The sequence below is a fragment of the Sinohyriopsis cumingii genome, chromosome 2, assembly GCF_028554795.1.
Source record: "Sinohyriopsis cumingii isolate HCF-2022 chromosome 2, ASM2855479v2, whole genome shotgun sequence".
Classification (NCBI taxonomy): domain Eukaryota; kingdom Metazoa; phylum Mollusca; class Bivalvia; order Unionida; family Unionidae; genus Sinohyriopsis; species Sinohyriopsis cumingii.
Window position 1 is genome coordinate 35,798,484 of NC_142962.1, and position 25,542 is coordinate 35,824,025.

Sequence of the window (25,542 nt, forward strand, 5' to 3'; positions counted from 1 at the left end):
CTTCATCATGATATCTTCTTCTCCTTCCACGGTCTCCTTACATTCCATCTCCAAAGTTTCTTCACTAGGTAAAGAGGGACAACAGTCTTCCATGGCTTTCTAGTAATCTAGGATGACTTCTCTCAAACTGTTGATTTCTATGGTATTATCGAATTCTGCATACAGGATGACGTTCACTGTCTCTTTCAGTGGTTCTGCAAACTGAAGTTCCACACGAATCTGGCCTGATTTTATAGGGTGGAAATGTCCCTCGTCGCTGCCCTGGTCTGGAGTGAAATCGAAAGCCCACAAAGCATAGCCTCCTGCATAATCGTCGTACGTAATGCCGTGACTGGTGTTGGTTCCTAACTGGCCCGTGGCTTCGTACAAGGACAAGTATGATCTCAAGTAATTGTTCTTGGCAAAGTCGGGTTCAAAAGGTCTGGTACACAAGGTCTTGCCATCCCTACTGACTTCGATTTTCTTCACGTTGAAGTGCTTAAAGTTGAAAGGATTTTGATCGAAGGCTCCGTTGAAGGCTGAATTCGAGACCATACCAAGGATTAAACGTTTGGGTAGCTGTCCTTGAAACAGATGATCTTCGATCATGGAATGATGTCCAACGGGAATGGTGAACGTTTTCACTTCCACACGTCGGATGGGATACTTGGCGGTCGTTCTGCTCAACGTTTGACTGATGTCGTTACCTACTTTGGGTAACACTTCTACGCGTCGTACGTAGAGTTTGGCCTCTTCGATTTTGCTTTTAGGAGCCTTAGTATCCTCTGCCAACAAATGGAAAGTGGCACTGCTACGATTCAGTCTCAAGCGGACATTGACTCCGTTCAGCAAATATTTCTCTTGCAACCACATGTCCAAATGCAAACGATCCATCAGTTCTAAACTCTTCTTATCTAAGATTTTGAGTTCTCTTTGCTCAAAGCCGCTATTGGTTCCATCTACATTGTCGAACTTGCCCGCTTCGTCAGGTTCCCACAGCACACAAGCATTGAGATGGGTATCCTTGGCATCTATTCCGTACGTCAAGAGATTTTCCAGGTAGGCACGGTAAGGGTAAGTATCCATGCTGCTGCTGACCAGTTTGTTATTCAAGTAGAAGTCCACTCCACTAAACAAGGAATGCATGAAATTGTTGACGGGAGCTATATTCTCAGCGGCATCTACTGCACCATCATCCTTATCTAGAACTTTGACTTTCAAGTACAAGTAAGTGCTATTCAGATCGATGTAATCTTCGGGCTGTCCTTTGATTTCAAACTCGATGGGAGCTGAGGCTGTCAATGAGGAGACGGGATGAAATTCCACCCATTGAGATTCTTGCATCGTCATCATGGTGGGGGGCATGGCAAACAGATCCAGTTCCGTCTTGGAACAAGCGCAAGACTCTCGGTGCATCATTTTTTCTCTGTGTCTCAATAATCGAAAACGTCTAAGTCTCGAACGGTTCTTCTTTTCTTGGCCTTTCTCGCTTGAAGTCTGGTGAAAGGGTGTTTTCTTCTTCGTCTCTTTCTGCCTTGTCCTTGCTGAATGCCAGACTCGGTAGCGTGCAGGGCATTTATAGGTGTGTCTCGTCGGCCTAAAATGTCTTTACCCGTTTGCAGCAAGACATTTTTACCTGCCCTCATGAAGGCTTCTTTAGGGTTTTGTTTGTCAATGATGACATTTTGGAGAAATTCTTTGCCTTGCGTCAGTGCCGCATCTTTCAAGGCGTGCAATCCGCGTGTCACCATCGGTTTCAACACCGGGGCCACCGAACGAAAGGCCGATTTTAACATGTCTCCTAAACCGTGTCCTCGCTGTCGTGCAACCCCTCGGTACACTGGATACATGACTTAAGAGTCGTGAGAGAACCGTTTTCGAAAATGGAGTTTCACCGTGACTTTTCCTTTGGTGAATGGAATATCTTGTCCCAGATCTCCTTTTATAGTAATGTTGACCGTGTCCAAATACGACTTGCTAACCGGCAAATAGTGAGGATGGACAAATTCGCGGTGGACGTGGTAAGTGTTTCCACCTTCCTCGTCAGCGTTCGCGGCAGAATCCACTTTGAAAGGAATGACACGCAGTAACGGCACGGAGGTGTGTCCCACCACGTTGTATTCCACCACATCGGAGTACACAAACATCAAATTCAGTCCTTGGTTCAGTTCTACCGGGGTATTAAAATACTGGCCAAAAGACTCGTTGTCGTAAATGATGGATAATTCGGGGGGGTTTTTTCGTTGTTCTACTTTCTTCCTCAGCTCCATGTTACCGCCTAACATGTCAAACAATTCATCACAAAAATAGAAACCCATGATTTTATCCTCAGGAAATTTTATCAGGAAGCGACGAGCTGTTTTGTGGTATTCCAGGGTGACAGTTTTGTTCTTGACATTCTTAAAAGCTTCCCCAAACACGCCATTAAACCTGGTGGCTATGGTGTTGACCAAATGTTGACCACTAAAATAATACCCTGGGGGAACGAACAAGTGATAGGTGGTCCACTTTAGATTTTTTGTGCCAGGGGTTTTATGCTTATATCTGTTATGGGTATCCATCCATTGTTGTATTTGTTCGTCATAAACTTCCACATCAAAAACATTTTGATTGGCAACGACATTGAGGACTTGGGTCGGGTGAATCATTTCGACTAAAGCCACTTCCCAATGGGCTTCGTGATCTAAGGGGATGGCTTGAGGTAATTTGGCCGTGTAACAGCACAACTTGTTGTTGGGAAACACCTCCATGGAACTGTCACTGGGTAAGGTTAAGTAAAATTGGTTTTGGTGACTCATAATTCCAGAGTTCTGTGGCTGTCCGAGGGAATATTAGTGGACGTCAGAGGCGTGTCTCCGCCCAAAATGGGGTTCTGGTTGTGGTTGTTGGAGTGGTGACTGACACTGGCACTGGACACAACGTTCCCGTTCGAGGAGAATTTCAGGGAGGGATTGGGAAGCAGGTAACCGATGCAACTGCTCAATAAAATGGTCCACAATTGTTTGTCTCCTTGTTGCAAACTCAAATTGGCGATGGCTGCCCCGATAACACAATACACCACGAAGATTTGGCAGAAAAAGACGATTTGCGTTTTAGGCACACGTTCTCCACACCACACCCACAAGGGTTGTTTTTGTAAATCTTGCACAGAAGAACTAGGGGAAGAAGGACTGGTCGACGTAGCTGCGTCTGCTGCTGTGTGAAAGGGCATGATGGTCACTTCTTCTTTTTATAGTCGATGACTTGCGAAGCGTCGATCCAAGAATCGAAACTGGGTGGATATCCTTTCCAACGTACTTTGACTTCTTTGACACGTCGTTTGCCCACTTTACGGGTTCTGCGTTCGAGAATGCTTTCGATGTCGTACACGTCGTCTTCTTTTTTGGTGACACGTTGTAACTCGGGCAAATAAAACGTTCCTTTGAGTACTTCTCCGTTCATGTCTTCCAATTTATAGACGGTAGGATGACGGCCATGCACTCGTCCAGTGACGCGAAACAATTCGGTCGTCCAGTTAGGTAAGTAACCTTTGTCGAAAGTGCGTTTGGTTTTGCCAATGCGCACCCAATCTCCTACGGTCAACTCTCCACTTTTCTTGGGGACAGCCCTCGTCGGGGACGTACCGAACAGGCGCTCGAACACCAGCACTTCGTTCTCGGGAGTCACGTCTTGCGGGGCACGTCCGATGCTTCGATGGTAAGATTGGTTGTACGCTTGCACCAGGTGCGGTAAGATGTCGATGTACTTCAGAGTGTGGTGATGCGTAAAATATTTCCACATGCGTTCTTTCAAAGTGCGTTGAAAACGTTCCACGATGCTGGCTTTGGTTTCGGGATTCTCGGTGGTAAAAAAATGAATGTCACGTTTCTTTAATTCTTTTTGGAAAGCTTGGTTCAGAAATTCGGTGCCTTTGTCCGTTTGCCATCGAAGAGGGCGACGACCGCTTTGTTTCAACACCCGTTGCAGGGCTCGCACTAACTCGCTGCTCGATTTGGAAGTCAAGGGCACGACCCAGGCAAATTTGGAAAAGACGTCGATGACACAAAACAAATATTTGTAACCACGATTGTAGCTGGCCAAATGAGAGACATCGGCTAAATCGGCTTGCCATTGATGATCGATGCCTTCCACTCGGGTGCGACTTCTGGCAAACTTGCGTCGAATGGGTTTGTGTAAAGTGTAGGTAGCTTGTTCTTGTAACCATCGTTGCACTTGAGGTAAACGGAGACTTTTCAGTCGCGTTTTGGCAGCACGATACAATTTTTGAACTCCTGCGTAACCTGCAGGATGGGAGGGATCGTAGTAAATGCTAGCTAAGACTTTTTCCATTTTTTTTTGTGTTGATTGGTGTCTTAATAAGGCACCCACTCTTGGAAGAGGCTACTCTTTTTCTCTTGGGGTATTTTCTTGGATTGCAAGGCTTTGCGTGTGCGGCCAGCAATAGGTGTCGAAGAGGAGGAGGATGTCTGAGCAGGGGATATCGGTTCTTGTTTCACTTCTGTCTTCACTTCTGTCTTCACTTTCTTTTTCTCTTGTGAGGAAGAAGGGGTGGCCATCATCTTTTTAATCCATCCAATTCTGGAGGTAGGTGGTGTTGTTAACTTGCGTACTTTTTCTGGTGGAGTTTGAAACCCTTCTTCTTCTTCTTCTTTTCCTTTTTCTGTCTTGGTCACGGGTACTGGTGGTACTGGTACTGGTACTGGTGATGGTGCTGGACTTTTCATCAAGGTCTTAAAATCTTTCAGAGTGGGTAAAGCTGTTTCGTCTAAAGCTTTCTGGTGAAAGAGTTGCAGTCTTTGCAAGAGTTGACCGTACTTTTGAGATTTTTCTGTTTCGGACAAATCTTGGCGATCCAGCAAGGATTGCAATTCGTGTTGTAACTGGGACATCTCGCTCAAATTGGGATTGGGAGGTAAATGCGGGGTGCGTTGTTCTTGCCACCGATGGTATTCCATCCATCGTTTGTAAGGCACTAAAGCTAGTTTTCGTCCTTCCATGGGGTTGTCAGGGGTCGATTCTGAGATCTTGGGACTTCCGAAGGCCTTTTTATCTTGCTCCCATCAGTCCTCCCAACATGGTTCCCAAGACTCCTTTCAGTATGGGGCCTAACAAGAGAGGTAAAATGCCTCCACGTTGGACCAACATCTTCTTTTTTTGACGAATGGGAATTTTCTTTTGAACCATTTTCCGAAGAACGTGACGATGTTTGCCTAAGCATTGTTTCTGGTGTTTGGACAAAGGGATCGTGCCTTTCAAAACGTTCAAACAACATTCGCACACGGTATCGATGACCTCTTTGGAGGCCGTTTGAATGAGTTTTTTTCGTAGGGGTGGAGAAGCTTTGGACAGGACAGATAACATGTCCCCATGTTTGGCTAAACGTGGTGGCAGTCCTTTCCTTTTCTTTCCTTGGGGTTTTCTGGAGGGTGACATCTTTGAGTCTTTAGGAGCACCTAAAAACACTGATATCCTACTCGGTCACAGGTCTTTTTTATACTGGAACGCGTCGCCACTGATTGTCTTTACGTTTTATCAGTTTGAGGACAGGCATGACACGTCGTGCAGGGGTACGCAACGGACTAAATCGAGCCAGTTCTTGCTTGGACAAATCCAGTAAACTTTGTAACATGCCCGATCTTTCATGGACTTTGATTTTGGGAGAAGGTACTTTGTGAGCAGCAGCCACTGCCGCTAAATGGGAAGGTCCTGCCACTGGGGAAGTTCTTTTGGGGGTCATCAACGGAGAAGTTCTTGGTGTAATCAACGTCTCCAAGTACTCTTCAGTTCCTGGTGACATCAACGGAGAAGTGGACAAACGTGAGGCTGCCGGAGACGCAGTCATTGCCGTGGCAGGTCGTGGTTTGCGAGTGTAAGGTTGCGTCCTGGCCGAAGTGCCTCTCTTGCGACTAGTTTTCTTCTGTGGACTTTTCTTTTTCTGGGGACTTTTTCTCTGTTTCTTTTTCTGGGGGCTTCTTTTCTTTTTCCGGGGTGATGGTGGTGGTGTCTGGTAAGAGGAGGGTCCTGCCACTGGAGAAGTTATTCTTCTTGGGGACTTGGTCTTTTTCTTTTTCTTCTTGGGGCTTCGTTGAACTTTTGTCTTGGGGATAATTTTGGGGGCATTAGGATCCCATCTTAAGAGTGAGCGAATGATGACCCCTCCTAGAGTACCGCTCCCTCCAGGTTTCAAAATGATTTGTTTTTTGGTTTGAGTGTCGATGCGGGGATCGGCCAGTTGGACCAAAGCGACTTTGTTTCGATCGAAAAAGCGTTGGGTTTGATGAGGAATCTGAATGATTCCTTGGAGTAATTGACGTGCCGTCACCGTGAACCATCGTAAGACTTCTTTGAGACTAGCTTCTAAGACACGGGCTCGTGTTTGTGGATCTTTTTCTCGGCTGATGCCATACAAGGCACGAATCAATTTGACGGGAAGATGTGACTGAAGGGACGTCATGTTCACACTGTGTGAGACAGACGAAAAAGGGTCCGAGGTTTTTATAGATTTTTTTCATGGGAGGAGTGAAATGAAGTCGAGGACGGAGACGTGTACAGGACAGGTCCTCCGTCTTGGCACCAGTGGTGAAACAAGTGGGTACGAAATCGCAAATCCTCGGGGGTCGTAGGTTTCAAATCGACGAGTAAATAGGCGTGTGGAGTTTGAGTGGCATCGTCGTACGCCTGAGTCAGCCAAGGCGTTCCTAACTGTTTGGCTAAGACTTGCACTTGCGATTTATCTCGAGGGCTTTTAAACAAGACCACGTAATGTGCATTGAGACTGATGGTGCGATGGGCTTTACTTTGTTGAAACAAATTTTGGGTGATGTAAACGACACTGGCATTACGGTGATGCCCTTTGCGCGTGAACCACAATTTAATTTCTTCTTCGTCTTCTCCTAACATATCGTCGAAAATGACCAAATGGGTTAGACGGGAGTCAGAGACGATGCCATCGTCTTCTTTAGGAATGCCTTCCACAAACACGATGGAATCGCCTTGACTTTCTCGCAAGAGGTTGTACGCCGATTGCCACTCTTTGTAACACCACACGATCCGTTGAGGGGGCCGATCGATCAAATGATGTTTATGTTCGATCAAACGTTTGACGAATTCGGTTTTGCCCGAACCGCTAGGTCCAGCAATGAGCATGTTAAAGGGATGGCGAAGATACAAAGCCTCCCAACTGGCACGATCTAAGTGTTCGTCGATGACTTTGACAGTAGAGGAAGAGGGAGCAGAGACAGCAGAGGTAGCCATGGTATGAGAAATGTCACTTGTGACACGAAAAAACAAACAAGACAAGAGTTTATATACTTTTTCAGAACACGTTTATTGAATGTTTCAAATATGAACACGAAAGACAAAAATACATACAACCCAAATAGTGATGTACAGGAATATAAAACACAGCAAAGTGATCAAAGTGGAATATAAACAAGTGTCTGTACAACATGTTTTGGTTAACCAAGATGTCCTAGGGACAGTGTGTAATGTTCTTACAGTCTCTACATGAGGTATTGTCACACAAGTGTCCTCCCGGAATGACCTTTCAGGCATGTCCATGACAGTCCTGTCCTGAAGCGAGTGGTTGTTCTCGGTGACGGGTTCTTCTGGCACCGTCACTAACACGGGTTGAAAAGTAACTTTTTTCCTTGAACAACTCTTGTGCATACTGGGCCACTTCTTGGGTCCAAGCCTCAAAACCCCCCTTTTTCCAATCACGAACATCTGTCCAATGAGGGTGTAAGTCACAAGCTACACACACATCGTCATACACGTCTTGGGTCGCTAAAAGTTGACGAATCTTTTTTTCCTGTTGAGGTCGAGAAGTATCCAGATGAAAACGCAAGGCTTTGAGCAAAAGGAGTTTTTCGTGACCATTTAAGGCCATGGAGGTGGTAAGTACTGATCGTAAAGAGTCCACAAAGAATCGGCTGGTAAACGAAATCCCAGAAAACAAGTCACTAAGACACACACCACTTGTCGTCCAAAATTGAATGGATACAGTTCTTGTAATAATTGATGGTAATGATCCACGGTTTGAATATGGTCATTGAGTTCCTTCCACGGAATCTGTTGGATGACATGTGACATAAACCGTGGCATGGCAGCCTCTTTTTATATTCTCTTTTTTTCGGATGCAATAGACGTACTTTCTAGCCAGAGATCTTCGTTCTCCAGTAGGGAATCTAAATCTTGCATACTGTAACCGAAACGTCAGAGTTCGTTTAGGTGTTTCCTCTTCCTCTAAGTAGATTCCACGTAAAATATGTTGGTAATCCTTTAACTTGTCTTCCTCAATGTATTGCTGTAGGTGAATCTCGAAGTAACCATAATCATGAACATGTCGATCATTAGCGACCTCAAAGTTTTGAACAATGTCTGACCATTGAAAGAATTTCTGACGAATCAGTTCTTTTATACCATTCAAGTACCAGTGGTTAAAGATCTGGTGACGTATCGGATGCAATTGTTCTTTACGTTTCACTTGTATTTTCACCAGCTCTCGGTAAATGCGTTCTCTCAACTCCACAGGCAAAGCACGAATGTTCTCTTGTAAAGTATCCATGAATAGGTCATACTAAATCCTCTTTGGTCTGACACAAGAAATGTACTCTTTGCACAAACATGGTTTCACTTCAGTGTCGAATTTAAATCGTTGAGTCACTAATCTACACATTACAATTCGTTCAGAAGTTTCCTCTTTCACCAAGTTGACATTGTGTGAAAGATGTTGGTAATTCGTTAACTCTTCCTCTGGAATTCGATGCAATACGTTTACAATGTAGTAAATAGAATCGTCAATACCAAACCATTCCTTTTTATAACCAGGAGGTCGTTGATCAATGTCTGTCCAATGGAACACTTTCAATTGAATCAGTCCTTGTATAGCGTTCAGGTACCAGTGGTTCAAACACCGGTGACGTATCGGATGCAATTGTTCTTTACGTTTCACTTGTATTTTGACCAGCTCTCGGTAAATGCGTTCTCTCAACTCCACAGGCAAAGCACGAATGTTCTCTTGTAAAGTATCCATGAACAGATGATTATGGTAAGAAGTTACTTCAATGTCTCGGTCCCACTAAGGGTAAGTAATGACAATTCGGTGACCATCGAGCATGTTCTACGTAGGCCGAATCTTGCGGTTCCCAGTGGTGAAGTGACACACCGCAACTGAAGCACTTGACTTTATCTCCTTCGCCCAAGTAGAAAAATCCGGCTCTGGCTAATTCTTCGGGGGTCGGTCCTCCCAGATACTTTGGCCATTTTCCTTTGAACGATTGAAGACGATTTTCAAAGTCGCAGTATTCCGACGAACGCACAGGAAACGAATATTCGTTTTTCACAGGTTCGTTTCGATGAGGGTTGAGTGACATGGGTAGGAGTTTGCTCAGGGCTGGATGACATCCGTAGGGAGGTAAACTTGAAGGTCGACATTCCCCTTTAAAACGAAACCCAGTAAAATGTCCAAGAGGACGAGCAGCATCGCTTTCGCATCCCACAGGTTTGACACGCACAGCATCACTTTCCATGACAGGGGTAGGGGTACTAAAGTTCCCATGATGCTTTACGGCATCGCTCAGGTCACAAGGTACAGCATCGGTCCCATCGCAAGGCTCACAATCGCACTCGTCTGCAAACTCCGTTACGCAATTACAATGGTAACCACATGGACAATCGCAGTTTCCTTCCGGACATTTTCCGTCGCAATGCATGGGTCTTATCCATCCAATATTAGTCACACTAGAGGAAGATACAACTTTTTTACAATCCCCAAACTGGAACGATGTCTTTTTCAAAGTATTCATCTTGTTCGCTCGGTCTTGGTAGTCACAATGAACTATCGATCTTGACCATAGCCCCTTTTTTATACTAGTCGCAATGCAGTCTCCAGCTTGTAGATCTTTCCTTTTTTACGTTTTTTATGTCTTGTTTCGGAAGGTACCGTCTCTAAGGTACCGTCAACATTGTACCGTAGTGTAATGGGTGGAAAGGCCATAGAAAGGTAAGGGCAGTGAGGAGACCATCGAGTATGTTCCAGAATAGCTGAATCTTTATAGATACATAGATCCATTCGTAACTTCAGTCCGCAAGCGAAACACTGTACCTCGTATCCCAATCCTGACTCAGGTCCCAAGTAGACAAATCCTGTTCTAGCTAAAACATGCGAAGAAGGTAATCCTTCCCTATCCGTAGGCCATTTCTGAAACGTGTCCAATCGACGGGCACAATCACAATAGTCAGGTAAGAAGACTGGAAAATGGTAGGGTTTGAACTTGGAGTTCTCATCGGGTTTCTCACTCGATTCTTGCTGTGGCGAAGTCATCTTTCTGGTGGGGTAACTATCCTCTTACAACCAATGTTTTATACCAACGTGTCCATACGGTAAGGTGAAATGATTGGGAAGTCGAACTCGCTTCTGGTACACGATTTGATAAACTTTTTCCAAAGGTCGACTGACGATGTGGTGAGTGGGTAAACGTACAATCTTGTTCGGTTGGTGAGTGGTCACTTTAAAGTTTCCATCCTCTCCCGATTGCAAGGCTTCTTTCAATACCCCAAAGTTGACCACTCGACTGGTACGATAATTCAGAGTCAGTCCTTTCACTTTGCACGTCGTGTGCACTTCTCCTTGTTTGTCCCGGTATTCGTAGCCGTAATTTTTGGGACCGCCACTGACGAAACTTAGAATCTTGTCGTCGGGATGTTCGTCTGTCCAGGCTCCTAAACGGTCTCCTTCGATGTTAGGGTGATGTTGAATCGGGTGATGGATGTAAATGCAACTGTCCGTGTCAAAGTACAGGACGCGTTCTTCTAACAGTTCTAAAGCTTCGTACAATTTTAAGCGAGCATGGGCTGTCACGTAAGCCGCAATGATGACATTTCCAAAAGGGTCGTCTTGCACAAAGTCCAGATCTTCTTCGTAATTGACCAAGATCAAATTCTCTCGAACGACGTCCACGTGTTTCATGTATTTGGTTTTGTCGTGAATCATCTGGAAGTAGCGGGAAGGTTCTGTCAAATATTCCGTCTTGGGTAAACACGGTCGTTGTGCCATTTTACCCCACAAGCAATTTAACATCACTTTGGCAAACGATCGCCTGCCTTCGTTTTTCTCGATGTGGTCTAAAGTGATACCTTCTTGTTCGTAATATTTCTCTTTGAATTGTATTTGGTCTTCGGGAGTGTGACACCAGGAAGGATAGCCGCTGGCTTCTTGTTTCAGTTTCAAAAAGGCATCCACGTAGTCGGCGAAAATGCCTTTCTGCGTGGGGTCACCCTTGCGGTATTGCTGTGTCTTGGGAAAGTGGCAAATTTCGTACACTTCTAACAGTTGGTATCCCATGTCCAGAGCTTTGAACAATTCTACGCTGACCCAGGTTCCCGTCAAGGCCCGTTCTTCCTGGCTGTGATGGCAAGGTTGATCTTGGTTGCACGTTTCGGCACAAGTACGGCACAAGGGAAACATCAGTTTGCCTTGACAATGGTGAGGTAAGACGGGATGGTATAGGTTCGTGGGAGGTAAAACTTTACACTTAATCAAGCCTTCGTATTGTCGAATGTTTTTCAGGTCGATGTGTTCCGTCAGCAATTGCGGGTGCCCTACAGGAAAGCGACAATATTTGCACACGTAGGGATACAGCGAACACACGTCCAAGTATTTGATTTCTTCTCCTTTCTCTTCGTCGGCTTGGTACAGCAAACAGGTGGCATTGGTCCTTCCTCCGTACAAACTATCCCTCGGGTTCAGCGGGTCCATGAACTGGTAACTTTCCACGAGGCGTTTAAACTCGGGATCAGTTTTCATACGGTGATCGTACTCGTGTTCCCACATTTCCACCACTTGGTATCCTTGCTGTTCTAACTTTAGGCGTCGCTGACAAGTGTCCTGGTACAAGTCTTCCATGGTTCGTTGCAAAAACTGATTTTTAGTGCCACGGTCAGGGTAACAGACGGGACATCCGTGAAATAAACAACCGTTAAACTCGTACACGATCTTGGGGTTTTCTAAGTCCCAGCCATCGACCGAATACGTTCCGATGGTCTTTTCGCCTCCTCCGTTGCGGGCATGCTGAATCCACTTGTCTTCCTTGTCGCACAAGTAATGTAACCAACGTAGGGCTTTGACCGAGTATTGACGTTTGACAAAGTGGGTCGTTTGAGGGCTGATGACAGCCACAGTGTTTTCAGGCATGAATCGTTGTCGATACACTAAGGAACACGCTTTGGCAATGGTGCAAGCTTCTTTCAAAGGATCGACCCCTCCGTGTTCCATGAACAGTTCTCGAAATTTTCCACAGCAACGTCGTAAAATGTCCACGTCGGAACGACAATACTTTAGCATTTCTTCCTGAAAGTCGAAAGGGTCCGAGGCGTGAGCCTGGTACCAAGCGTAGAAAGCTTCTCGTTGTTCGGTACGCATGTTGTCGGGGTCGTAATAGTGAGCCTCTGGTAAATGGGGTAGAACGGCGTGTTGATTGGCTTCCGTATTGAAAAAGTGTGGAAAGTACCCTTTAGCCATTTCTGTCATTCCAAACGTTTTAGGCATTCGACTCAAAGGCATGGCCAAATAGCTCATCGAATCTTTAAACTGCACTTGTCCCACTTGCATGAAAATGATTTTGGCTCCGTTCAAAGTCACTTTAGGACGCTCGGTGCCTTGTTCCGTATAGTATCTGAGAAGAAACTGTCCATCGTATCCGGAGAAATTGTGAGCCATCACCGTGGCATGACGATGACAATCTCCGTAACGTTCGATGTCCTCTTGGCTCCACGTCTTTTCGACGGGGTCTAAGACCCATTGGGCAAAATCGGCTAACGTGTTAGGTCCCCGAAAGATTTTTTCACGCCCTCCGGGAATCTTGCTGCAGTGAGGGCAATGACTGAAGATAGGTTCTTGAATGCACTTCTCGCACGCTCGATGAGCCACGCAGAAATTAGGAATGTGAATGCCGGTCTCTTGCATGCATTCGAAATCGAAAAAGATGAAATTGCCTTTCTTCTTGTGACCGTCCTCTTTCTCTGGTGGGGGTTGGTATTTTTGCACGTAACATTGGTGTTCCAAGTCCACGATGTGGTGACAAATGTGACATTTTTTCTTTCCTGAACATACGTGTGCCTTGGTATTATTGGTACGTATGACTTGTTCACACGTAGGGCACAATCTCAGGAGTTGACAAGCGCATTTCTTCTGTGAACCTTGCGTTTTCAGATGTTGTTGGTAACAGGTAGGGCTGACAAACGTGCGCAGACAAGTGGAACAAGGCACTGGTTCTTCGCTCAGACAGGGTGAAGAGGCCAAACATCCTGAGCATTTCGATCCACAATGCTTGTGTTGCTCTCGATTGTTATAACCATGGTCACATTTCTCACAGTAATATCTGTATCTCAGGAATCCGGTGATACTGGTAATGGTATCGAAATGTTCATCGTGATGATAAAGGTGAATGTATTTTCCGTCCTTAAAATCTTGGCCTCGAAACAACAGAGGTCCGCGCACTTCTTGAGGGTGCACTTTCAAGGTGTATCGTGGAGCTAGGGTATCTTGCAATTTTTGCATCTCAGGAATGCCACAGGGTGTGTCTTTGGACAGTCCGGCTTGTTGTAACAGGAGTTCTGCTTCGCTTCGTTGTTTGGCTCGATCGGATCGTTGAATAGTTTTCCAGGTTCTTTTCCATTCTACCGTGTCGTTCTTGTTGGCATAGGTTCGTCCCACCACGATGGCACGAGCTAAACACATCTGGTCATGAGGGTTGTTAATTCGGACGAGACTCGTTTTGGTGTTGCGAAGGTCGTCCACCAATAACATCTTTTTGCGTCCTGTCCCTTGAGGAGGAGAGACGTGGGTCATGTCCAGTGTGGCTTTACCATCGGTGATGTCAAACTGATCATTAGATTGTTGTACGTGTTGAATCTTGTCCATGACTTTGGAAGCAGTCAATTCTGCAGGGGTGCTAAACTCGATCCAAACAGGGGATTTCAAACCGTCGTGTTGTATGGAAAGTCTCAAGCGATCGTCTTCTTTGGGTTGACATTGTCGCTTGAGTGCAGTGAGCAAAGAATCCCACACCTCGGTGATGAACCCTTCTGCTTTCTCTAGCGGCACTTGAGCCTTGAAATCTTTAAACTTCACCGTGTATTTGTAAGCCGTGGTTCTAAATTTTCTAGAGGAGCGCTTTTCCGTCTCTCGAATGGAATAGTACTTTTCAGGGTTGACTAAGGGTGGTGAACTTGGTTTAGAGGGTTCGGATTCTGGTTCACTCATGTCCTCTTCAAAATCACTGGCATGAATTTGTGCCAAGATCTCAGCCCTGGTACGAGGCGATAGATCACGTTTCTGCCTCTTACTTTCTTCTTTCTTCTCGAATGAATGGGATCGTTTCATCTTGAAAGCAAAAAGTCAAATGACTCAAGTTCAAACACCATAAACTACTTTATAGTCATAGCAGACCAGCGTATATAAAAGGGTGTGTGTCTTGTCCTTTCACTATTCATTTCACTCTCGAGCCGAGCACAACGATGGAAGAGACTGATCAGATGGAACGTTTCGTCAGAGCTTTGCGAGGGGTCATTAGAAAATTCTCTTCAGACCAGCCTACGGACTACTCTCCTTCCTTTAGAGATAAAAGTCAAGATACTTGCTATATCTGCCAGAAGAAAGGGCATTGGTCTTCAGAGTGTCCAGACCGTCAAAAAAGAAAAAAAACAGGGGATAAAAGAGACAAAAGTCAAGATACCTGTTATTATTGTCAAGAAAAAGGACATTGGTCTCCAGATTGCCCAAAAAAGAAACAAGAGGAGTCAGAAGAAAAAAGGAATTCTTCAGAAGAAGAGAGGGATTCTTCAGAGGAAGAGAGGGATTCTTCTGAGGAAGAAAGAAGACAGGTGAAGAAAAAGAAACAGGAGAAAAAAAGAAGAAGGGAAGAAAGCGAGGAGGAAGAAGAGGAAAAGAGTGTGACGGTGAAGAAATTCAAAAAACGGAGAGACTAAACAAGGAGAAAAGAAGAAATCAATGAACTTTTTATTAAAGTGTTGTGTTGATAATTGTGAATTGGATTGTAAAAAAATGGAGAAAAGAATAAATGAATGATATAAGGTAAGAGTCTTTGAGTTTTGATTTTAAAATAAGAAGCTACACTCACGCACTCATACACAGACACGTACTTTTTTTGAGTTATTGGCAAATTGAAATTGTATTTCTTTTCGAGAAATGTGGGTGGCCCTGAAAAGGGCCTTTTTCTTTATGGTGCAGGGGTGAGTTTAAGCAATCAATTTTAACTGCCTTAAGCCTTTGCCACGGCCAAGGCCTACTTCTGGACTGCGTAATGATGATAATGATTGAGTTGAAATCACTAAGGGTGGTACGGTAGGCTTAGTCACAGGGTTAACGTGTTTGGCTCGGGAAGGTCGTATTCTCTTCGGTCGTGATAAAGAAGTCTGATACATTTGTTTCAGACTTCTTAACTCCGCTAAAATGTCCAACAGTACCGTGACCGTTTGATTTTCACCCTCTTGTTTCTTTGCTGCTACTTCTTCTTGCTGTTGTTGCTGTTGTTTTTTTCTTACCTCTTCTTCTTGTTGCTGTTGCTGTAGGAGAAAAGTCTGTTCCGCTTCCTTTTGTCGTTGTATAAATTTCTCCAATTCTTCTTTCTGTCTCTGTCTAAAATTCTCCACTTGCGGTAATGAAGAAAGTAACGAAGGTTCCGGAACAAATTCTTGCGAGGAGAGAAAATCCACAAAATCCCAATTCACCTCTTCTGAAAGTAAGTCCGGGTTCCCTTGGGCAGTCTCCCCTGCTGGTGCACCCCACTGGATCGTTTTCTGAGTTTCCGTCATGTTGAATCACTGTCGCATAGATTGACTGCACACAAGCGCTAGCGAATCTATATTGACTACGTGACGTCACAGACTGCTCTCTTCGGATTGGATGCGAGCTGACTGAATTCTGTAACGCGTGTTCGGATTGGTAAATGAACTCAATCCGTTTCAATCCTTTCCGCCCCTATAAATAAGCGCCGTTCACTGCATTGATTCACCTATTCTAAGAGCCTCAACATGTGGACAGACGTTGAATCTTCAACCCTTGTGTCAACGATGATGTTCAGGACGGACATGCTCATGTATGTCCGATCCAAGTGGACCGTTGTCAACAGGACCGACACGAGCCTATGGATACGTAGAATTTACGTGGAGAGGCAAGGATGCCTGAAAAGAGTTTTAGTTTATGGACCTACCATTCGACGAAGCCTAAGAAGAAGAAGAAGATGTTGCAGATGCCCTTTATGTTAAGGGCATATTAACATAAACCCAAAGGCCCTTTTCAGGGCCAGCCATATTTCTCGAAAAGAGATAGCCTTTCAATTGCCTACCCCTTTTTTAAAAAAAATTTTTTTTAAAAAAAAAATTTAAAAAAAAAAAATCCCATGTTAAATTTCCCTTGTCGCTAGACAAGCCCAGGGTTTTTTCCCATGTTAATTCCCCTTGTCGCTAGAGTGGCCCACGATTTTTCTCCATGTTAAATTTCCATTGTCGCTAGAGTGGCCCAGGGGTCTCTGTAATGCTAATTCCCATTGTCGCTAGGGTGGCCCCCTTCACTACTACTGTGTCTGGTGCAATGATGGCAACACAGGACATGTGGCACACTTAGAAATAACTTAAACATTTTACATAAAGACTGAAACAAACAGTACCTCATTGAATTTAAATTTACAAGGTAGTAAGAACAAATTTTTGCTTCTAAATATGGCTACATTCTCTCTCATTACCTTTGTAAGTAGACATCCCTCTGTTTTAGTTTAACACTTTATATTTTTAGAGTATCATTATTAACACATTATCTTGTTTAATTTTTTTTTTTATATTTCTAGAACAAATCCTATTTTACAACCGAATTAAGCATGAAAATGAAACACTGTTCTCAAACAAGTGCACACGGTCACCGGTAGGGACAAATTATAGTAAATATTGATATTCGTTCTCACGTTGGAAAACAAAATAAATGCTTGAAAGGAAAACGTGCCCCCCCCCCCCCGTTTCATATATTACACGCATTATGTCCCAAAAGACAAACAGATCATAATTCTACATGGCTCTGTTTCCAAACAAATTAAGTACAAATTATGCAAAAATTGTCAAAATATATTTTATGAAAGTTGACTCATTATATATATATATATATATATATATATATATATATATATATATATATATATAAGTTAACAAGTTAACTCTCATATTTGAATAAACACACACACACACAAACACAGTGAGGAGTATATCTATATACTTTTTGGCGTGAAAATTACTGTCTAAAACTACTGTCACACTTGTAGTATTAATTTAGGCTGAATTGCCTTTCAAATTGGGCCGAATTGTTTTATTTTCGGTCCATGTTGGGCCGAATTGTTTTATTTTCGGTCCATGTTGGGCCGAATTGTCATAAACCATTTATATCGTGAGTGGAATGCAATTACAGCTACGATTCAATTGATGAAAATCTTTAAAGAAATTTTCTGATAAAGTTTGACTTTGAAACAGACTTAAAACAACATCATGCAATTCATCATCATCATCATCAACGGCGTCCCTCCGAAATGCGCAGTGGAATTCCAATCGGTTCCGTATCAAGAAACAGCTTTTTATAAATTGTAATCTAACGATGGTGTGAACTCTGTTTCTGATTGAGTAACTTCCCCTGTTTGATTGAGAACGAGGCACTTTCTGTCCTTAGGCAGTTTGGGGAAATTTGTTTGCAATTAACTTCTTGGTTTTGTGTCGTATAAGGAAACAACATTCGTTGATTTAGATTGAACAACTGAGTTATCTAACTATGTTGGTAAGTATGTACAGAGATAAGGCTCTTGATATTAGACTTTAACCTTGAAGAAAAAAAAAAAAAAACAGACGGGCTACGAAGTAACAACTCAGTGATTCAGTATCATCGTGGAATGTTTTTCGGAGGCATATTACATTGTTCTTGTTTGAAGCTTAATTTAGTATGAATTCAACCTATTTTTTCGCAATAGTTTCGAGTTTCAGATCAATCAAATTTGCGCAAGTAAACATTTATTATGTTCATTAGTAGACAAGACATATCACGCGTAGAATGTGACTCCCTGACCACAATAGGGCTCGAAATTATATACCACCATGTTGCCAGTTTTGCACGTCGGGTAATTCTGAGCAATGATACGTCATTTCTGTAAATATTGGATCACGAGTTATTATGTATCAAGAAAGAACCCTCTTACTTTATTCAATATAAGTGGTATTGATAAACTGTAAAAAAATCTCACATTTGTCTCGAAATGCGAATGAAAATGTGATTTCTAAATGTCATCATGAAGACCCACTCAATGACTTTCTTGAACCAGTAACCCAGAAAATCCTGTTTGCTATGTATCATTTAGAATCTTACAAATATAAATACACATTATAAAACAGGTCTCAAACTCAAACCACGCCTCAAGCCATTTTTGATAGCCCAAGGGCCACACCACCTTTGCTATCACTCATGACACTTTGTGATGCCAATCATTTTGCAGGCCAAAGGATTCGGCTTGGCTGGCCGCATGCGTCCTCTGGGCCGCATGTTTGAGACCCCTGATTAGATGGAAATGTATACGCTAATGTCAAGGAACAAATCAACACCACTTCCAACTACCTTCTCTCCAGTCGACCTTCCGGACATGTTTGCAAATTTCTTCTGTGACAAAGTACAAACCATTAGAGAAAAGCTTGACACAATTTCAGTTGACTCGTCGTCACCATACAGTTGGGATACAGAATTTGAGCAGCAACCATTAGCAGCATCTGAACCTGTCTCTATGGATTTCGTATGTACAGTCCTGATGAAGAGTGCACCAAAGTCATGTGAACTTGGTCCAATTCCAACATCACTGCTGCTTGAGTGCTTAGATCCAGTATTGCCTTCACTAACTGATGTTATTAATACCTCTCTCTTATCAGGGGAATTCCAATCATTTTTCAAAACTGCCATCGTAAAGCCTCTGCTGAAGAAACCAACACTAGACCATAACAATTTAAAGAACTACTGCCCAGTTTCTAATCTCCCATTCATTTCAAAAATCTTAGAAAAGGTTGTTCTATCCCAGCTTGTATCTCATCTAAATTCAAATAGTCTTTTTAGCAATGTACAATCTGCATATCGCCCTTGCCACAGTACTGAAACAACTGTTCTAAAAGTAGTTAATGACATTCTCTCTGCGTTGGATAGCAGAAAGATTACAGTCCTCACCCTCCTTGATTTGTCTGCAGCATTTGACACAATAGACCATGATATATTACTTCACCGTCTCCAGCATGTATTTGGCATTCATGATACAGCCTTACTGTGGTTCAAGTCCTACTTGGTCAACTGGACACAAATTGTATCTGCAAATGGAATACACTCCAGCCCAGTTGATCTATGTTGTGGTGTTCCACAGGGGTCTGCTCTTGGACCTGTTCTGTTCATTCTGTACACTCAGTCGCTCTCAAGTGTCATAGATCATCATCCAGTGTCTCACCATTTGTACGCTGATGACACCCAAATATACAAATCCAGCCACCCAACTGAAGTTGATGCTACCATCCAAGGTGTAGAGAGGTGCATTTCTGATGTGAAATTGTGGATGACTTGTAACAAGCTGCAGATGAATGATGATAAAACTGAGGCCATTCTGATCACAACACAAAGACTTTCTCATTCACATCCTTTACCTCAAACAAAAAATATCAGCAACACCAACATTAAATTCACACAATCAGTACGAAACCTAGGTGTTATCTGGACAGTACTGTCACATTGTACCAGCATGTCCTGAACATATGCAAGGCTGCATATCTTGAGCTGAGACACATCAGCTCAGTTCGCAAATATCTTTCAGTTGATGCCACTAAAATACTTGTGTGTTCATTAGTACTTTCAAGACTGGACTATTGTAACTCAATTCTGTCTGGTTCATCTCAATATCTACTCCAGAAACTTCAAAAAGTTCAAAACACTGCTGCTCGGATCATACTTAGAGTACCACGATCAGAGCACACCTCCCCGCTGCTCTGTACTCTACACTCGTTATCCATTCGATCCAGAATCAAACACAAAATTTGTTCTCTATGCTACGTTTCACTGATGAACTCCAGTCCAAGATACCTATCTGACCTCCCCCACGTGTACACACCAACAAGATACTTGTGCCCCTCTTCTGACAATCGTATGCTCATTATTCCCACTATGAAAACAAAGTCATATGGACAGCGTTCTTTTGCATACCAGTGCCTAGCAACATGGAATGAATTGCCCACTGAACTTAGACACAAAGACACAGTGATCCCATTCAAGAGTGCTCTCAAAACTCACTTATTTTGACAGCAAGAACAAACTTAAAGACGTAATGATGTTTCCTACCTGAAATATTTTCAGCATGTTTTTTATTTTTTAATGTTTTTCTAATTTCATTTTGTTTGTTTTTGTAATAATATTATTATGTTTCTTACCTTATAGGTGTTGTCAAATGTTGTAAAGCGCTTAGAGCTTCTAAAGATTAGGCACTATACAAAGTCCTCATTATTATTATTATTATTACTTAAAGGAATTCTGCATTTTAATCCAAGTTCAAAATTTTCAAGAACTTGTCCCACACATACAAAATCATCTGCTACCCAATGTGTCAACTTGCCACTAGATTGGTATTCTCAAGAAATTACTTGGCTTATAGTCTGTTTGTAAAGTCTTTAATAATTTTTCCCCATCAAAAAGACATTGGAAACATAATCCTATTCGTTGTTGTTTCTCTTCCCAAAAATATTTTGTAAAATGTTGATCTTTGCTGATCCGTTTAGTTGGCTTAATATTGCTTGCATTGTTATGTTGAATAATGTCAAACTAGCTATAAACCTGACCTAATTACTCAACTGCTGAACTGAACAGTCCAAAGTAATGTATTTCATTTCTGTAGCCCTATGGATAAATATTACATCTTTTCAAAGCTGTGTGCAGAATAGGCCGACATATCCAGAGTCATGAAAACACAGGGGTGATATCCCATATGTCCAAAATTAATATTATTTTGAACAGAATAATCTGGTGTTTTTGCCTCTTTTCAAATGTTAAGCATTGTAGTATTTTATTTTTTCGATTGGTTGTATTTGGTATGTGTTTTGCTTCAGTATTGGTGACAGATGCCTTAGGTGTGCAGAAATGCCAGACAGCATTGTATTAATGAATGAAATGACATTGTTCATTTATGAATATAGCCTTGAGGCTTTTTGTTTTCTTAGGACGGAAATAGGGTACAATCTGTTGGTGGGTGGGGTTTGGAGGGAGAACGCAATAGGACACCTACCGGCGAATGTAGTCCGAGTTTCATCTGACCCTAGTCCTACAGTGTAAGACATCAACCCTGATAGTTATATTTTTTGAGAAATGAGGTCTTACTGTCTAAATAGTGGCGCTGTGTAGCATGTTCTGATGTCAGCTAATATCATAATGAGAAGTCAGATTTTCAGGAATATCTCACACATTTGGCAGCCCATAGTGAAGGTTTTCTTTAAGTTCAAGGCATAATTCAGTCAGACTTTGCTTACTCTGCTGTCTTTTTTTCTAATAAATTCAGATTCTCACATTAGCAGATGCACCTATTTTCAAGTTTCGGGAATGCCAAAATCGGATTAGGTTGAAGTATATTTGTTTAATGAAATGAATTCAGATATACATGTATTAATATTGAAGAAAGTGTTTTGATAGCTTCATTTTGTTCAAGGTTCTTATAATCTTTTGAACTGATTTTGGTATTCCTGGCCCCCATCACGTTACAAGCTATTGAAATGTAGGCCAACAGAACTTGAAAACATGTCCATTTGCTTATGTGAAAATTTGAATGAATAGAAAAGGTAAGTAAGTCAGATTAAAACATTATGACTTATAGAAAAGCTGCCAGGTGTGTGAGATAATCTTGAAAATTTGATTTCTCATTCCAATGTCAATTGACATTGGATCAAGCTACACAGAGCCATTATTTGGGAAGTAAGACCTTGACCCCTGAAACATAAATACCAAGGTCAATGTCTTACATTGTTGGACTACTCTGACCCCATTTGTAATATTTGGACATTTATGTTGGGGTGTAGGGTCAGGGTCAATTGTCAAATGAAAAGTTGAAATTTGCTGCCACTAAGCACTCATCATTGGGTATCCAGGCGAGCATAGCATACTTAAATGATGTTACATCGAGTCATGTCTTTAATCCATTGACAGATGAGATAGAACTACAGCATTTATGAAATTTGACCTGTTCCTTGTCGTTTATATTGCTAGTCACATGACTATACAAATCTTGCAACATACATATCCATTATAGCAGCGGTCCAGTAGTCACGTGATATCAACAATTACCTCCTTTCAATGTTGTACAAAAATGTGACAATATTAAACGAAAGTCACATACTGTTTGTAAAAGTGTCAAAAGGACACATAATTCACGACATATTTGTTCCTAGAATGACAGCCACAAACCTGTCACTCTTGCAGCAATCTTGATAAAGCTTCAACTTTACTTCAACTTGCCATGGCTGCTTGTAAAACTATTTTTGATTGCTACATTGGGGCCTGGAGCAAGCATTCTGTTGTACTTTACTTTGCATTTAGCAAAGAATCTTTACAAATACTCACTCTTGAGGATGTAATACCTGGAAAAATTAAAATGGCTGGCGCAGAATACAATCGTGATTTCTTTCAACAAATACTATCAGCAGATAGTGATGATGACAATGATTTTGAAGGATTTGAGGAAGATGAATTATTGGAGCTTTATAGTGTTGATGGAAATACCCATGAGTGATTTTGAGCCAGGAATTGATGTGAACTGGAGCCTGATGTACATGCTGGCTGTACATAGAAAGATGGCAAACCCGTTAACCCTCATTTGCTGGTATTTCAGAATTAAATGCTGAGATGGCAAATACTAAACCTATAGACTATTTAAGACTTTTTTAATAATAAGAGAAGAAAGGACCATGAGGGATTCAGAAGGAAGCAAACATCTTTCAGATGTGAGACATTTATTACTGACTCAGGGTGACCACTCCGGTGGCCTAGTGGTTAGAGCATCTGCCTTGGATGTGGGAGGTTGTGGGTTCGATTCCTGGCTGAGTCATACCAGAGACTTGTAAAACTGGTACTAACAGCTGCACTCAGCATTAAGAGGTTAGTGTTAGGACTGGTCGACTTGTTAGTATAATGTGACTGGGTGGGACATCATGCTAGGCATCACTATAAACTGTCACACTGCAGACATCATAGCGGTATGACTGAAAAATTATTAAAGCTACGTTCAAAAATCCAGATCACACATACACACACATACACACACTGACTTGGAGTGGGTGGGTCTAAACTTCCCTCTGACATTCATGATTTTCACAATTTAGATATAACATTGGAACAGACACAACGTACATGTACATGGTTGAACTACTAAAGAATATAATATTTCTCAGATAAATTTGAACCTTTCCATTAAAAAAAACTCACAAAAATACTGATGAAATACAATGGTAACTTGTCATTTTACCTGTATTTGCACCTGTACATGTAAAAAATATATTAAACTTTACACATGTGCCTTGATGCTAATCTTACAATTTAGACATCCACCATCATTTTTCATATATGATTTGTGTATATTTATTAAAATATGTGCAGTTTAAAAACTGTGCAGTTTTCTTTCCTTTTTTCTCAAACAATTCAGTACTGAGGGATCTTGTTCTGCAAAACAATATAGCACTTTAAGGGTTAAATTAAGCTGTTTGCATTTAAACAACATGTTAAGAAACCCTTAGATTAGTGACATTTTATCTTAAGTTAAAGAAAAACTTTTTCAAGTTTGTTGTTGTTGTAGGGTTTAATGCCATTTTTCAGCACACGATAGGCTATACATCGCAGCCAGTATTAACGGTGGAGGAAGAACTCAGGGAAAACCCCGGAAAGAACCATCGACCCACAAGTAGTTACTGGCAAGCTTTCTCACATACCCACATTGGCCGAATCGGAGACTCGAACCCAGGCAGACAGAGGTGAGATGGCAGTGATTTGTAACAGAGAGCGCTTTAGACCACTTGGGGGCCCCCAAGTTTGTATGCTGGTACATGTGTTTTAGTCATTATAGATCCTAATAAGGCATCCTGGACACATTCAGGTAGTATGTTGGATTCCATTATTGACTTTGCCTTTATATGCATATATCTAATTTTGCCGGAATTCTTATGAAAATTACCCTTCAAATATGGACTTACGGTATACAAGCAAAAACTACAAAAAAATGATCATTACCAAAAAATCCGGATAATTGTTTCATCCGTCTTTTTTTTTTATTATCGGGGCATTATCTTAGAATTAGTGAAATTAGTCTGGGAACCAGACTAACTTTACAGCAGCACCCCAGATGCTTTAAACTGCACCTGTTTGTTCATACGAAGCGTCAGCATGATCAAACTGTTGATTATATACTTTTTATAAATGGCGTCCAGAAAGCGATGCATTTATAAGATGAAAGGGAAAATAAACTTATAGAAAAGTGTTAAGTATTCAGATTCTTGTGAATAAAATCTGGAAAGGACACAATTACATTTATTGGATATCACGTGCCAGTTCGAGTATGTCTTGTATCGGGAGATATGATTGTCATTGTAATGTGAAGTGGAAAAGAATTTCCAAGAATTATGTCAAGTTGAGAAATCTCAGCAAGCCATTGAGTTGCATAGGGTTTGGAACTAAAGTTTGTGCAACTGTACTAGTGGTAAATAAAGTCTATGCATACTTTCAAACTTTTCAGTTGAACATAATGTTTATTGTTGATGCGTCAAACTTTTAATTATGTTTTCCAGCTTTGCAATTGCAGTTATTGATATTTTGTTACACCTTACTGAAAACTCAGCTGCCTTACTGAGACTGATTCGTCAGGGTTGGCAGGTCTGTGTAACAGTATGAAACAAGATCACTACAATCCTTGAGATGTTTTACTGAAATGGCCATATAGATTCAACAAGGAAGTTAAGGATAGACAGCTAGTGAGACAATTGCAAGATGAGCAAGTTGTGGCTTGCACATTATTATAGCTCTCAGCTATTCAGTAAACCTAATAGGAAGATAGGAGGAAAGTTGAATATTTAATTATTTCATTTAAGTGACATCCTTTTTGTTTTTGTACACTGTACATGTTTAAACATTTAGGTGTCTGTTGCAGCCTTAAATATAACCACACCAATTGTAGCAATATCATTGAAAATATTCAGTTGATTATGTGATCAAATGATAAAGGAAATGGTGAAAAACTGTTCTAACATACTATATTGAACATTAAAATCATTATATAAAAATTGTTGCTAATTGATTGCGGATGTAACTATGCAATTTAAGCTCTTTGACTAAAGGATATAAAACACATTAGAGGATTCTCCAAATGAATAATCGTAAACTGGAAATTTTTAATTTGACAAAATTTTGTTGTGTCTTTGTTTTGTTATTTTATTGGGTGAATATTCCAATTTTGGGCAATTAAATTTTTG

General features: G+C 41.8%; 1 protein-coding gene across 5 annotated transcripts in view; it reads left to right on the plus strand.

Annotated features, from left to right (window-relative positions):
- The window catches only part of LOC149804628 (E3 ubiquitin-protein ligase HECTD1-like), a 212,023-nt gene that overhangs the window by 9,654 nt on the left and 176,827 nt on the right, over positions 1-25,542 (plus strand). For 4 of the 5 annotated variants that reach the window (XM_089942598.1, XM_089942612.1, XM_089942623.1 and 1 more), the window contains exon 1: positions 17,656-17,812. The exons of the other annotated variant lie outside the window; for it this stretch is intronic. The gene's annotated coding sequence lies outside the window, so the exon portion shown is untranslated. Of the gene's footprint in view, positions 1-17,655; positions 17,813-25,542 lie in introns of those variants that run through there. 5 annotated transcript variants of the gene reach the window in all.